Source organism: Vipera ursinii, assembly GCF_947247035.1.
Source record: "Vipera ursinii genome assembly, chromosome: 6".
NCBI lineage: Eukaryota > Metazoa > Chordata > Lepidosauria > Squamata > Viperidae > Vipera > Vipera ursinii.
In genome coordinates, this window is record NC_139515.1 from 28,809,978 (window position 1) to 28,826,488 (window position 16,511).

Sequence of the window (16,511 nt, forward strand, 5' to 3'; positions counted from 1 at the left end):
TCAGGCATTCACCAAATATGTTATGTATGCAGGCATCTGCATAGCAACAGCCATCAGGGGGCATTGGCCTGGACAGTTTCGGCGGGAAACCTAGGGCCAACCCCATTGGCTGTTAGCTTACCTGGCCAGGTATATAAGGAGGCCAGGTAGCCCTCATTCCTCAGTTCACTTCCCCTTCCAATAAAGAGCTGAACTCACACACCGGCTGGCATCTCTCTTGCGTCAGACCCACTACACAATAGTGGCAACGAAGGTGGGATTGCTGCTGACCAAGAGCTGAAGTCACTGGGGAAACGCTCCGCGAGCTGAAGGGAAAGGCATTTTTCCTTCTTCCCCCCACGACCGCCAGCCAAACCGGCAATGCCAAGCGCCACATCCACGACCAACTGCCACCATGGCTAGAGCTGGACAACCCCGCGAATTCGAGACCCGCCGCCCCGAAACCTGGACCCGTTACCTGGCTCACGTTGAACTGTACATGCGGTTCAATCAGATATCGGAGGACGGTGCAAAGGCGGCCGCCCTGCTCTGCCTTGGGGGACCAGCGCTGCTGGAAGTCACCGCGAACCTGTTCCCCCAGGAGGCCATCAACACCGTCACGTACCGAGACCTCGTGGCACATTTCAGGCCCCGGCACTCCAAGGTGGCCGCACGGTCACAATTTGAGAAAAGGGACCAGCCCCCCGACGAGACTGGCGCCGACTTCCTCACCGCCATAAGGGAAGCTGCCGTCACTTGCAGGTTCACAAATTTGGAGGAGCGACTACGGGACCGGCTGATTTGCGGCCTACACGACAGGCGGTTGCAGGAGCGCCTGTTCGAAAGAGAGGAGGTCTCTTTCCAGGAAGCCGAGGACGCCATCCTAGCTCACGAAGTGGCCTGCGGGGCCGTCTAAGCCTGCCAGGGAACCCGGCCCGGCAACCAGGCAACCAGCGTCCACCGGCAAGGGGCCACAGAGGAGGACGACCTGAGCATCAACCTCCTCCAGCGGAAGTTGACCCCCGACCAGCGAGCCAGACGCCCAGACAGGCCCAGGCCTCCCAGCAACACTGCCGTTCCCCAGAGGTGCGCAGGGTGTGGTGGGAACCACATGCGCAGCCTCTGCAAGTTCCGGTCTGCCACGTGCTGGGCCTGCAAGAAAACTGGCCACATAGCCACCGTCTGCCATAGCCGCCGCCCCTGAGAGGAGATCCACGAGCTGCAGCCGGAGGAACCGCCATTCGAAGGTACTGGGCCCCCACCAAAACAAAAATTGGCTATGTCGAGAGCCGGCTGGCCATTAACCACACGGGTAGCCGCCGGCTGCTCAAACCCAAAATTAGATTAACAATCCGTTTGCAAGGTGTCCCTTGCAGCATGGAGCTTGACTCCGGATCAGCGGTCTCGATTATTTCGGATGAGACCCTTAACCACATAATTAGCCGGAGCAAGCAACGGATTAAATTACGGCCTACTAAATTAACCCTGACCGATTTTCAGAATTCGCCGGTCAAGGTGAAGGGGGAGGCCACCATTTCAGTGGGGTTTAAGGGTCGTGAAGGGCACCTGGACGTTGTAGTGGTAGAGGGCCGCAGAGCCAGCCTGGTCGGGCTGGACTGGTTTGAGGCCCTGGGAATCTCAGTATCCGGGATCCATCGGATCCAGGGGGACTCCGTTGAGGCCGTTTGCCGGGAGTTTGCCGACGTCTTCGACGGGTCATTAGGCAAGTACACCGGGGGCCCCATATCATTCAAGCTTAACTCGAACGTCCCCCCCGTTAGGGTCCGGCCGCGGCGAGTCCCGTTTGCGCTCAAACACAAAATCGAGCGCGAATTAGACAAGTTGGTGGCCCAGGGAATCTTAGAGCCTGTAGATGGAGGGGAGTGGGAAACCCCCATCGTGACCCCCCTCAAATCCAACGGGGATATAAGGATCTGCGCCGACTATAAGTGCTCGGTGAACCGCGCCCTAAACCCGCATGCTTACCCGGTTCCCGCGGTCAGCCACGTTCTCGCTTCCCTCCAAGGCGGCGCCATTTTTGCAAGGCTCGATCTTGCACAGGCGTACCAGCAACTCACGGTCACTAGGGAAACAGCTGACATCCAAACCATAGTAACCCATAGGGGGGCGTTCCGGGTGAACAGGCTGCAGTTTGGAGTCAGCGTTGCTCCCGGCATTTTCCAGGAGGTTATGGAAAAGACACTCAAGGGCATTCCAGGAGTCTGCCCCTATTTTGATGACATCCTGATCGCAGGAGCATCAGCAGAGGAACTGGCAGGGAGGCTTAGGGAAGTGCTGGCAAGGCTGCGCACAGCTGGCCTCAAACTCAAAAAGGAAAAATGCAGCATAGGCGTTCCTTCCACAGAATTTTTGGGGTTCAGAATAGACACCAGGGGAATCCACCCCACAGAATCCAAGGTGAGGGCCATCAAACTAGCACCCACACCCAAGAACAAAGCAGAGCTTCAGGCATTCCTGGGTCTGCTGAATTTCTACCATACATTCCTCCCACACAAGGCAGCCATCGCTGAACCGCTCCACAGGCTGCTAGACAAACAGGCAACATGGGCCTGGACGGCCACCCATGATCAGAGCTTCAAGGCCCTGAAGGCATTGCTGTCGGACAAGTCCACAGTAACCCATTTCATCGAGTCCAAGCCCATTTGTATCGCCTGCGATGCATCCCCTTATGGTGTGGGCGCTGTCCTAAGCCACCTTGAGCCCAACGGGGCACAAGTCCCCATAGCATACTATTCTAGGACACTGTCTGGAGCAGAAAGAAACTACGCCGAAATAGACAAAGAAGCCCTGGCAATCATGGCAGGAATCAAGAAATTCCACGATTACTTATATGGCAGGGAGTTCACTGTCTTCACGGACCACAAACCACTCATGGGCCTGTTCACCACAGACAGGCAAACCCCCCAGATTCTGTCCTCCAAGATGCTCCGGTGGTCCATCTTCCTTGCAGCATACAATTGCAAGCTGGTACACAAGCCAGGGAAGGAGATGGGCCACGCAGACGGTCTAAGTAGGCTCCCCCTAGACACACACGACCCAGGCCCAGCACCAGCCACACAGATCCTAGCCCTGCAGGAACTACCCGAGTGCCCAGTTCTTGCCAAGGACATTGCCAGCCACACAGCCACAGACAAAATCATGAGCAGGGTGCACTCATGGGTTTGCACAGGGTGGCAGGAGAAATCCCCGGGACCAGAGTTTCAGGCCTATTTCATTAGACGCGATGAAATCTCCACACACAAAGGGTGCCTCCTTTGGGGTAGCAGGGTCATCATTCCACCCGCACTACGCGCCAGGGTATTGGACTCCTTACACGAAGGGCACCCGGGGGTGGTCAGGATGAAGGCACTGGCTAGGAGCTACCTCTGGTGGCCTGGGTTGGACAAGGAGGTTGAGGATCGGGTCAAGGCCTGTTATACGTGCCAGAGATCCAGGCCAGAAGTGCCACATGCACCAGTACACCGGTGGGAGGCCACACACACACCATGGTCCCGCATTCACATTGACTATGCGGGGCCATTCCAGGGTCAACTATTTTTAGTAGTGGTGGACAGTCACTCCAAGTGGTTAGAGGTAGTCCCTGTCCCCAACATGACCTTGGGGAGGACAATCCAGGTGCTCAGAGCTCTCTTTGCCACACACGGCCTCCCCGACGTAATTGTGTCTGATAATGGGCCTCAGTTTACTGCTGCTGATTTCCAGGCGTTCTTGAAGGCGAACTGGATTAGGCATGCCACCTCTGCGCCTTTCCATCCATCTACCAACGGGCAGGCCGAAAGGATGGTAAGGACGACCAAAGACGCACTCCGGCGCATCATCAGTGGGGACTGGCACCACAGACTGGCCAAATTTTTATTAGCCCAACACACAACACCATGCGTGGCTACCGGCAAGAGCCCAGCAGAACTGCGATGGGGACGGCGCCTCATCACCAAGCTGGACCGCCTACAACCAGACCGGGTAGCAGCCGAAACCGGTAGGGCAACATCACCATCATCACCAGCATCACTACCATCACCATTGCCATCATCACTCACACACAGGGTCCTCAACCTGGGGGACCTGGTCTGGGCAAGGAACTATGGGGCTGGACATCCTTGGGTTCCGGGGACAGTGGTCGGGAAAACAGGACCCCTTTCGCACATTGTAGGGGTGGAGGGGGACAGATGCATAAGGCGACACATCGATCAGCTCAGAGGAAGAGTCCCTGAGCACGTCACACACGCCCCTGAGCGCGTCACACACGTCCCTGAACTCAACGCACACGAACAACAGGAGGACCACACCCCAGGAGGGGTCAACCCAGCTGAGGACGTCACAGGGCAGGGACCAGAGGAGGAGGACTTCCTGATGCCGGCTCCTTGCAGCCCTGCACAAAGGCCTCAGGAACCCACGGTCTAAGCCCAGGGGCCAAGCACACCCAGACGATCCACCCGTCCACACAGGACACCAGCCTACCTGTCAGACTATGTGTGCAAGTGACCCTCACACAAGGACACCACTGTTTTTTTATATATATACTCATAGTTATAGTAGTTGCATGTTGTTGTTGTTATGTGGGTCTTCTCTAGGGGGGGAGGGGTGTTATGTATGCAGGCATCTGCATAGCAACAGCCATCAGGGGGCGTTGGCCTGGACAGTTTCGGCAGGAAACCTAGGGCCAACCCCATTGGCTGTTAGCTTACCTGGCCAGGTATATAAGGAGGCCAGGTAGCCCTCATTCCTCAGTTCACTTCCCCTTCCAATAAAGAGCTGAACTCACACACCGGCTGGCGTCTCTCTTGCGTCGGACCCACTACACAATAAAATAAACTAGAATTTGTTACGAGCATCTCCTTAAATACAAACAGCTCATAAGCCGGACCTACCTATATTAGCAACCACATTATTGATGGCTTGTACATTCCATTTTACAGATATGATGACATTGATTCAAGTGAATGAGATGCTCCTATAACCCAAAATGCTTGCTATTAATTCATCCCTGCCAAAAGTTATTTTCATCAGACTTAGTTCATGATGAACTTAGAACACTAAGTTCTGTTTTATCAAATTTATCATGAAGACAGCATAGTAGGCTGCCATAAGGGTGAAAAATTGTGGGATAGCTCCCCCATGTTTATATACTGTAGGTTTGTATAGTACAGTTGGAATATTATTATTTTTGTCTACTTGGAAGATGATGTGTTGCACTTTAATAGAGGAGACAACTTTTGCATATATTCCTTTTGGAAGAACTAGCAGTGGGAGATAATAGATGTCTAATACAAGTGCATATGCTGCCTTCAACATATATGTGTTTAATTGATGGAGTCATGTTACTGACAAGATAATGAATTGCAAAGAAATTGTTTTTAATACATAAGTTAAACATTTTGTTTCTATTTCTTTACAATTGCTGATAAAAAATGGCCTGGCTATGTTCAAATTATACACACAAGAGAACAGGCTTAGATGAAGGGGAAAGTGTTACAATTCAATCTATTTATGAATATGAATGAATATGTCCATAATTGCCCAGTGTATTCTAACAATGATATAGAACTGTGCTATGAGGAGCTTACAATTTACATTTCTTATTCTTGGGGAATTAATGACAGAAAGTAAATGGATTGAAAAAAAATAGATGCACGACCAGCACCTGCAGCCACCCTGCCAGTGCCGCCTCCGCCCGCCCTGTGCAGCTCCACCATGTAGAGTGGGCCCCGTGGCTCCCACAGCTCCAGCCGCAATGTACACCGATGGCGCAGAGCTTGCAGTCGCTGAAGCAGATGCTGGTGCAGGGCGGTGGGAGGATACAGATGGTGGGCAGGCCGAGGTGGCAGCAGGCATTGCAGGCCAGGTGCTCCAGGGCAGCCACGTAGGTACACAGGGTAAGGCAGTGGCAGTGCAGGTCCAGCACTGGGTAGGGCACCAGCTGGCCTGGCCCATGGAAGGTCAGCCACCCGCCACACCCCATGCATGCCACCTCTGCACCCAGTGCCTGCAGCCACTCCACCAGCGCCGCCTCTGCCCTGCTGCCTGCCCCGCACAGCCGTGCTGTGTGGAGCGGGCCCCATGGCTCCCACAGCACCGTAGTGTTGCTGCTCCCATCTCCTCCAGGTATCTTCAGAACTACCGTTAAAAAGAGGTGAAGAGGGAAATTATGTCTGCCAGACCTTGCCTCCCCATTGGGCTAAGGGTCTCGCAGAGGGCAGGGTGGACTTTACAAATGCGAGTTATTTGAGGAGGGGGTTTCTTTGCCATTGTGTTTTCTCCTTCTGACTTGTGGTCAGCCTGGCTGACACGAGGTAAACACAAGGCAGGCGTGCATATGGACTCCGCTTTTTCAGCAGGGCAGAATTAAGTGCTGTTCCCCACCTCACACTCCTGGTCCTCTCTTACTTACTAGGAGATGGTGTAGTTGGGCAGCAGGGAGGGGTGCAAAGTTTCTACCAACTTGCTTTCATTGCAGATAACTTGCATGTGCAACTTTTGCTGGCTGGGTCTTTTGGTGTGGTCAGCAGCAATTCCTATTGGCTTTCAAAAGCCAATAGAGGGAGTAGGACAGCTTGTGCAAAAGTTGAAAAAATCCATCAAAAAAGGTGCCAGAACTCCATTATGAGCATTCTATGAGAAAAAAAGCCCTGTGTAGGAAATACATTACAATAAAAATGGGAGACCTGAATTACCCTGATATCAACTGGAAGGCTAATTCTGCAACATGTGAGAAATCAAATAGGTTCCTGACCAAGCTAGCTGACAACTTTGTTGTACAAAAGGTAGAGAAGGGAACTAGAGGGACAGCCATACTGGACTTAATTCTCATGAACAGAGAAGAAGTGATAAAGGGAGTTGAAACTAAAGAAACCTTGTGTGGGAGTGACCATGTCATACTGGAATTCAATATAATGCAAACACAATCAATAGAACATAATCATAGCATAGTCTTAGATTTTAAAAGAGCTGATTTTAACAAACTCAGAGAGAGCTTGGGAAAGTTTCCTTGGATGAAAATCCTAAACAGGAAAAACAACCCAAGAAGCTTGGAAAACTCTGAAAAATAAGATAATAAAAGTCTAGTCCAGCACAATATCACTGAAAAAGGAAAACAAGAAATCCAAGAAGAAACCAGCATGGCTGCACAAAGATTTGTCTGATAAACTGAAAGACAAAAAGCACAATTATAAAAATGGAAAGAGGGACACATCAGCATATAGCCAGAATCTACAAAGATGAAGTCAGGAAAGCAAAGGCTTAGAATGAACAAAGTCAAAGCTAATAAAAAAAGTTTCTTTCAACATATAAATAACAAGAAAAAAATCAAGGAAACAGTTGGTCCACTAAAGAGAGAAGGTGGCAAAGAAGTAACAGCAGCATAGAGAACGTAGACCTGCTTAACTCATTCTTTGCATCAGTCTTCACGCAAAAAGAAATTATAACCCAACCTCCAAAAACTTAACTTAACTAGAAATAAAATTAACATAAGCAAAAAAAATAGTAAGAGAACACCTTTCGGATCTTGATGGGACCTGACAGATTACCTCCCAGAGTTCTAAAGGAGCTTGCAGATGTCATCTCAGAATCATTGTACCATATCTTTCAAAAGTCCTGGAGCACCAGGGAACTACCAGAGGACTGGAAAAGAACTGATGTGGTTCCCATCTTCAAGAAAGGGGAAAAAACAGATCCAGGAAACTACGCCCCAATCAGCCTAACATCAATACCTGGGAAGATACTGGAAAAGATAATTTAAAAAATAGTTCTGCAAACATCTAGAAACAAGCAAAGTAATAACTAAAAGTCAGCACAGGTTTGTTAAAAACAAATCATGCCAAACCAATCTTATTTCATTCTTTGACAAAATGACTAAATTAGTAGACCAGCGAAATACTGTGGACATAGCATACTTAGACTTCAGCAAGGCATTCAACAACGTACATCATAACCTAGAAAAAAGTGGGATAGACAGCATCACAACCAGATGGATTTGTAACTGGGTGACAAACTGTACTTAACAAGTAGTCCTTAATGGTACTACATCTACATGGAGGGAAGTAAGGAATGGGGTTCTATCTTAGGCCCAGTATTCTTCAATGTCTTCTTAAATGACTTAGGTGACAAAATAAAAGGGGAACTTATCAAATTTGCAGATGATACTAAGCTGGCAGGAATAGCCAACACCCTAGATGATAGGCTCAAGATCCAGAAGGATCTTGACAGAGTTGAACACTGGGCCCTATCTAACAAAATGAAATTCAATAAGTGAAAAGAAAAGTCTTACACTTAGGTTAGAAAAACCAAAAATACACATATAGATTGGGTAAAATCAGGCCTAATAGAAGTAACTGTGAGAGAGATCTTGGAGTCTTAGTGGACAATCAATTAAATATGAAGTAACAGTGTGCGGCGGCAGCCAAAAAAGCCAATGCAATCCTAAATTGCATTAACAGAGGGATTCAATCAAGATCACGTGAGGTATTAATACCACTCTATAAAGCCTTATTAAAACTACTCCTAGAATACTGCAACCAGTTTTGGTCACCACACTATAAAAAGATGTTGAGACTAGAAAAAGTGCAAAGAAAAGCAACAAAGATGATTAGGGGACTGGAGGCTAAAACATATGAAGAATGGTTACAGGAACTGGGCAAGGCTAGTGTAGTGAAGAGAAGGGCCAGTGGAAACATGATAGCAGTGTTCCAATATTTGAGGGGCTATCACAGAGGGGAGGGGATCAAGCTATTTTCCAATGCACCTGAAGGCCAGACAAGGAATAATGGATGGAAACTGATCTAGGAGATATTCAATAAGGATAAATCTTTTGACAGTGAGAACAATCATGCACTCGTGACCTCTCGTTTAGACTACTGCAATGCTCTTTACATGGGGCTGCCCTTGAGGACCACTCGGAGGCTCCAACTGGTACAGAATGCAGCCGCGAGAGTTGTGTTGGGAGTCTCCTGATACTCCCATGTTACACCTCTACTCCGTGAGCTGCATTGGCTCCCAGTTGTCCTCCAGGTAAGATTCAAGGTGCTGGTAATGGTTTTCAAAGCCCTACATGGCATGGGTCTGGAGTACCTTAGGAATCACCTGCTGCCAGCGTCAACGTCCCTCCGTCCAGTGCGCTCCCACAGAGAGGGCCTCCTAAGGGTTCCACCATTCGAAGAATGCCGTCTGGTGGCTCCCAGAGGGAGGGCGTTCTCTGTGAGCGCGCTTGACCTATGGAACCGTTTACCGGTTGAGCTACGGACGGCTCCTGACCTTCGCTCCTTCCGATGTGACCTAAAAATATATCTGTTTGAGCAATCTGGTCTGGTCTGAGGGGTTCTGTTGTAATTATTGTTTTAAGATAACTATCTTCTGCATTTGGGCTAAATTAGGGTTTAATTTGTTTTCAATATCTGTATTTGTGCATTCTGTTATTTATGTCACTGTTCACCGCCCTGAGTCCTTAGGGAGAAGGGCGGTATACAAATCAAATAAATAAATAAATAAATAAATAAATAAATAAATAAATAAATAAATAAATAAATAAATAAATAAATAAACCAATGGAACAGATTGCCCTCAGAAGAGCTTCATCACTGAAAGCTTTCAAGAAGAGACTGGACTGTCATCTGTCAGAAATGGTGTAGGGAGTCCTGCTTGGACTAGATGACCTATGTGCTGCCACCACGTGGCTGTGTGGAGAAATCACAATGTGGGCAGTCAGACCCTCCTACCCTATGATGTATTTCCTCTTCCCTCCCCTTTCTGGGATGGACTTCCTCCTCCTTTGTCTCTGGAGAGAATCCCATCTTCCATTATTATTCAGCTAACATGTGACAACAGCAGATGTGCAGTCGCTGGGAATATTACCATTTTCTGACTATTCTGAATCCAAGCCATTGTATATTAATTAATCTCTTGATAAGACCTCTATGGTCTAGATAAGCAGATTTCCTTAACATTAACAGCTCTCTTCAGATAGTTGAACTCGTGGAAAACACATTTTATCATATAGAAATACCTTTATTGCATGTAGATTAAGATGACATTTGTACAGCATTTCCAAGATATTTCCAAGGTATCTCCAAGGTCAGAAAATGGTAGTATTCCCAGCTGAATAATAATGGAGGATGGGATTCTCTCCAGAGACAAAGGAGGAGGAAGTCCATCCCAGAAAGGGGAGGGAAGAGGAAATACATCATAGGGTAGGAGGGTCTGACTGCCCACATTGTGATTTCTCCACACAGCCATGTGGTGGCAGCACAACCTACAAGACTAGATGACCTACAAGTTCCCTTCCAAATCTGTTATTCTATTCTATTCTGTTCTAGCATCTGAATTATGATAGTGTGATCATGGGGATGCCGCAATGATCATAAATGTGAAAACCAGTCATAAGTCATTTTTTTCAGTGCTGTAACTTCAAATTGTCACTAAACAAATGGTTGTAAGTTGAGGACTACCTTTACTAAGTTCTCATTTCCATCATGCATTTAAAAAGCTAACAGTGTTTGCTTTCTTTTGAGCACTTGGTGTAAGTTAAAGTTAAGAAAAACAATTAACAACAAACTATCAAGGGAAAATAACAGGTGATTTAATATTTTTTGTATAAAAAAGGTGCTGCATTTCCAAGTGAACAGTTTAAAGTTGTGCTCTTTCTGAAATATCTCAGTGTTTCGTTGTCGTTTTTCATACAATGATAAACCTATTACAGTGCCCATACAACAAGTTTGTAATCCAACAGTAAATTTTCTTGTATTCTAAGAAAGAAACCTGGTTTCAACTTTGCAAATTCCAAGCTGGTTTCATTGAAGGCAATTCTTTCATAAAATTACCTTTATACATCCACTTGGCAGAATAGAACAAAGCAGAGCTGACATGTTTCAAACTGCTGTTAGTTTCTGCACATTTATTCATATACCCTCCAGTGTTCCCCATTATGAGTGGAATACATTACTGACTTTCTACCATTATCTGGATGTTCAGCCTATATGGCAAAATCAATTAATAAACTAAATATTTTTAATATGCTTCTAATAGAAGTAATTTGGCCAGGTCATAATTCGTAATTGGGCACATTAAAAACTACACTGATCAAAAAAAATATCTTACAGTACAAGGCATACTTTGCTTTTTTCTTAGGAGAACGCAAATCTATTACAAAAAGTAGATTCCCCACCACCCCCACTCTCAGCCTCTTTTCTGCTAAGAAGCTTACATTTGGAATTTGCCTTCTAGCTTTTGGCCCTGTTATGTCTTGATTGTACAGTACAGTACCTAGTTTTGACAATTTCACTGATTTCAATTACAGTCCTTCCCCATTCCACAAAAACAAGTATTATAAAAAAGGATTTGAATTCTTTGAATTCTTTCTTGAAAATATTTTATCCTTCTCTAAAATTTCATAATTTACAAAAATTAAGCACATGAAAAATAATATATTGCTGAATATACTGCAATCCAACAGAGCCAAATATACACATGTGGTTTACTCCAGAATATTTAGCTTTAAGTAGCAGCTCATTTTCCTGAAAAGCAGTTATTACTGGATGCAGGAATATCCAGAATGTTTGAACTTAAAGCAAATCCATTCTGGAATTAAAACACAACACTGTCAGGAACACAGTAGATGCATCTGATGGGTATTTTAGAAAACATGAACATCAGGAACTGAGATAATAGATGAGAGGTTTTTTTCTTCTGTTAACAACTACAAAAAAATTCTTTGATTAACTGCACCAGTTCACTAATTGTTGTAGTAACAGACGGAAATGCTTCATTAAAAAAAATTATATACAAGCAATAGATAGCTATTTCTTCTGTACAGAATGAAAACCTTGTATAACCATAGTTATAACAAATTTAAAATTATTGTCCTTCCTAAATACAATTTTCATCATAATCAACATTTTAAAATTGTTTCTTCTATTTCAGCTTATTGCCAATAGCTATCTTTGTAATTGCACTTGAAATTCATTGCCTTCTTTTAAAAGAATAATGTATCTCCTATATAATGAACTAATTAACTTAGGATAAAAGGTGCTTTTGTTTTACTGGATGGATACTAGATTCTACAAATAAACCACATTTTCTTTAATGATTCTGAAAAGAACTTATATTTCTGATTTTAAAATCTCTAGCGTTCTGTGGTGGTAGCACACACATGTATATGCAAGTTAAAATGACAAGTGAGTATGGATATACTCTTTGATTTAAACAAAATCCTCAAAACAATATTTATGGTAAATAAAATGCATGCTCTTTGATCAGATAGTTCCAAAGAAAGCATCAAATTTATATAGTCTGTCAGCAGAGCTGAGAAATAGCATGAGACAGAAACTTTGCAAATAAAATAAAATATATTTTTATTAAATATTCTATTAATTCACAGCAAAAACCTCTGTTTGTTAAAAAATGATTTTCTTATTATTCCAAGTCATATCTCCACAGACACAGTGTGTCTTGTCTATGCATAAATAGATCTCTTCATTTGTGAGAAAGGCCTCAAGCACCAGCAGCTCTAAAATAAAAATGACAGCCCAGATTTAAATTTTACTACCACTTTGGAAAACATATTAAACCAGTGATTTATACTGCAGTTACAAGTATACTTGGGAGTATACATTTTGCTTAGATTTTTAAAAAAGTGATAAACAAGGGAATGTGCAATGAAATAGAACAGCCTGCAGTGTTTCAAATGCATTAAATGATTGTACCTCATTGAAAACAAGACTTCTAAATTTTTTAATAGAAATTACTGCCACGTGACCAGGCAGGCCACAAATTATATGTCATCTCAATATCCAAACTGTTTATGCTAGCCAAAAAGGATAAGCTTTTATTTTCTTCTCTGCAGAAGTTCCTCTTGATGACTTAGATTGCTGCTGAATGTAGATTGTTTTTCTAATTCTATTGTTTTGTTGCCTGAAAATAAACAAGGGGACTGATAACTTTTTCTTTTTCGATAGGATAGATGGAGTAAGTTAGAAGCCAATTGGAGATGCAGAATGGAAAAGAAGTTGGAAGGTGGACATGCAAAAAGAAGAAAGTAGGCTGAAAATATTCTCACCATGGAATGGGTAAAAGTTTCCTTAGTTCTTATTGAATTCCAATACAAGGAAAGTTCTGGGAGAGAAGAATAAAAATTATGATATTTAGAATCAGCCTTCAGAGTGGAAGACAAACTAAGCAGCACCACAAGAAAGTGAAACTACATACTTAAGTCCACTAAGCAAAATTACAGGATATACATAAAAGGAAGAGAGAAGGAACAAAGGAAAAATATAATCAATCATTTAGCATACTAAAGAAAATGTATTCTAGATTTCCCTGGCAACATAACTGAACTGAATGATGAACATGGTAGCCAACCATAATACTTTTTATCACACATTGCCCTAAGCCATTAAACAGAGTGCACAGAACTCAGGGTAGTGTTTAGCAGAATGTCTAAATTCATATAAATTAGTAATCCCAACCCATCAAACAACAGTATAGTTTGTATTATAATAAATGATCTCTATTTCTGTTTATCCTTAAGAGAGGAGTGGGTGAATCTATTTGAGAAGGGACTACAAAATTCATCATTCCACATTCATGGTTTTTCCACAAAGCTGCAGGAAACTACTGTAAGTGACCTAGCTCTTAAGCTTTCTTACCCACTAGTGATTGCATTTGAAATACAGGAATACTAACAAAACTAAACTATATTGAACAGAATATTACACACACACACACACACACACACACACACACACACACCAGCAACTCTTACTCCTGATTAACAGTAGCTTCCTATTGCTGAGCAATGAGCAATCAATAGCAGACTTATTTTAGCTGAGTTATCACCATTGACTTTAAACTCTTTTAATGAGGTGCTTAGTCCTGGATCCAATATAAGTGTAATCCATGTTGAAGCTACTTGAAAAATAAACGAAATTTGTTATAATTTGATTTGACAGTTAGGACTGCAGTGTAACATCATTAACACTTCATGGGTTATACCCTGAAGTAAATCTTACCAGAAGTCACATAAATATGGAAAGATTTACACAATTATAAAGTTACAGATATCACTGAATTCCTAATGATACTGAATTTTTGCTGTTCATATCACTTTGTTATGCATAAAGAATTTGCAATCCAACATAAAAAGTCAACCAATTTTCTTTTATTTCCATCTTTGGTTTCAGTTCATTTATATTTCAGGTGAAGTGAACCTAGAGAGTAACATCTAAGAGAATGTTTGCTTCCAAGAGAAAGCTCTTGGAAAAGTTTGATTTGTTCCACTTAGGCATGCATTTTTGTCTATTATTTGAATGCATTGCTTTGCTACAAAAAAGGTATAAAAAGTTCATTTTGTCAAACACAAGTCAGAACGAAAGGCATAGCTTTAAAGAAAACAAAAGCACTGAGAATAGTCTGAAGAAAAATTCAGACAACCCCCTGGTGGCATGAGCAATGTTTTGGATTTCTTTTATAAGATGAAAAATGCCAAGATATGAGAGCTTGTGTTTTTGTAAGGAACTGGCATTAGAAACTGAACCATGTGCAGGTAAGGGAAAGGGGGAGAATACCGAACACAATAGGATCAAGCACATTAACCTATTTAAACTCTCACTTCTAAGTCTGCTCTCTGCTATTATTGTTTGAGTTTTATCTGCTGAGGTAGCAAAATACATGGAATGATTAGTTAGGAATAAAAATGTTCTATATCAAATACATACTTTCCATATATATTGACATACAAATTGTGATCATTGCTAAAACTAGCAATTAAGATCCTACATGTGAGGGAAGGACTCCGTTTCTTCAACTTAGGAAACCCCTTTTACTTCCATGGTAGCTACAGAAGAATTGACAAGCAGCTTACATGACAATTGGCTACAATAAAGCAAAGTTACTTAAGAATTATATGAAACATTTTAAAAGTTCACATAGATACAGATGCATCGATTAACATTTCAACATTTCAACATATGAATAGCTGTCTTGAAAAGACTAGGTTTGATTTAGGATCATCATCTTGAAGAAATAATGAGATAGAAATATTTATTATTTGAATGATTTATAGAGACACCCACTCTGGGCACTGTAGAAAGATTAAAACTACTATAATAGTATATTATAGTAGTAAATATAATGTGGTTGTTAATCAACAACTCCTCAAACAAAAAGCCACATTACCAACAGAACTGAACTATCTGCCTGGCCCAAATGCCTGGGGGAAGCAGGACTTCAGAGTTTAAGAAAGGTTAACAAGATTGGACTATCTGGATCTCTGGAGGAATGTTTAGTTTCAGGGTCCAGCAAGATGGCATTGTTTAATGAAAGGGACCTGGCTTATCAGTTGGGGCAGACAGAAACAATGGGGGACAAGCAGTCTCACAAATAGCCTGTTCCTATGCCATGCACAGGAACAGTTTGTATTACAGTAAACCAAATGGGAGGTGACTAAGACATGAATCATAAAGAACAAGGCTTCCTAGTTCAATAATAGGCACAACTGGTGCATAAGATGAACCTGGTGCAAAGCAAACACACACTAAGGTGCCAGCTGAGGTGCCATAGACCACATGTGATCTATGAGCAGGAGCCATGAGTCTAGGAGACTTCCAAACTGCATAGCCTCCCTGACTGGGAAATGGAATCCCAGGCAAAGTTAAAGACTGGCACTAGTCTCAGGAATGCTTCTGTCTCACATTCAGCATCCCTTAGCTTGAGCACCAGCTACCTCACCACCCTCTTCCACCCTCTCACATCAATTCATAACCCAATCCACCCAAACCTACTCCCCCTCCCACTCTCACAAAGTTTATCCTGCTACCTTATCTCTCATCCAAGAATCAGCTGAAGAACCAACCAAACACTCCTATCAAAATTCTAAAGCATATGAAGCATAAAAACTGCCAACATGGAGGAAATTTGTAGAGAAGATTTAACTAACAAGATGGCACAGGATGACACATGGCAGCAACAGGACAAAGGTTCATCCCATTCAGAAGTCCCTGCCTGCTTCTGCTGCCACCTTATGCCAAAAGCTGGTGTGGGAAGTCAGCCCCACACAGAGAAAGAAACATTTTGGGGATAATAAAAAGGCAGAATATTATATTTCCCCAAAGGAATAATGGAGAAGATCTTTAAAAAGGCAGAATCATCTCCCTCCCCCCAGCCAGAAACTCAGCAGAAACCAGGTCTGTAGAAATGCAGATATAATAATCCTTTCAGAAAGACTGGAGCCAGGAAGCTTGGAGCTGATGGGATTAGAAAGACAAAAGATCCCTAGAATCAACAACCCCTCACCCCCCCAAAAATCCAACACAGGACACAGTCATCAGCCACAGCCCCAGGGAAGCAGGATATGACCTTTGGGACATAATAGGATTAACCCACCACTATTAGAATACCAGAAAGGCACACTAAACCTCAAGTCAAAGTTCATGCCACAGGAACAACTCCAAACACAAAAGCCAAAGAAGGTATAAATACCCACCACTCCCTGCTATGTGTGGTCAGCTTTTCTGGAGCAATATTTCTGT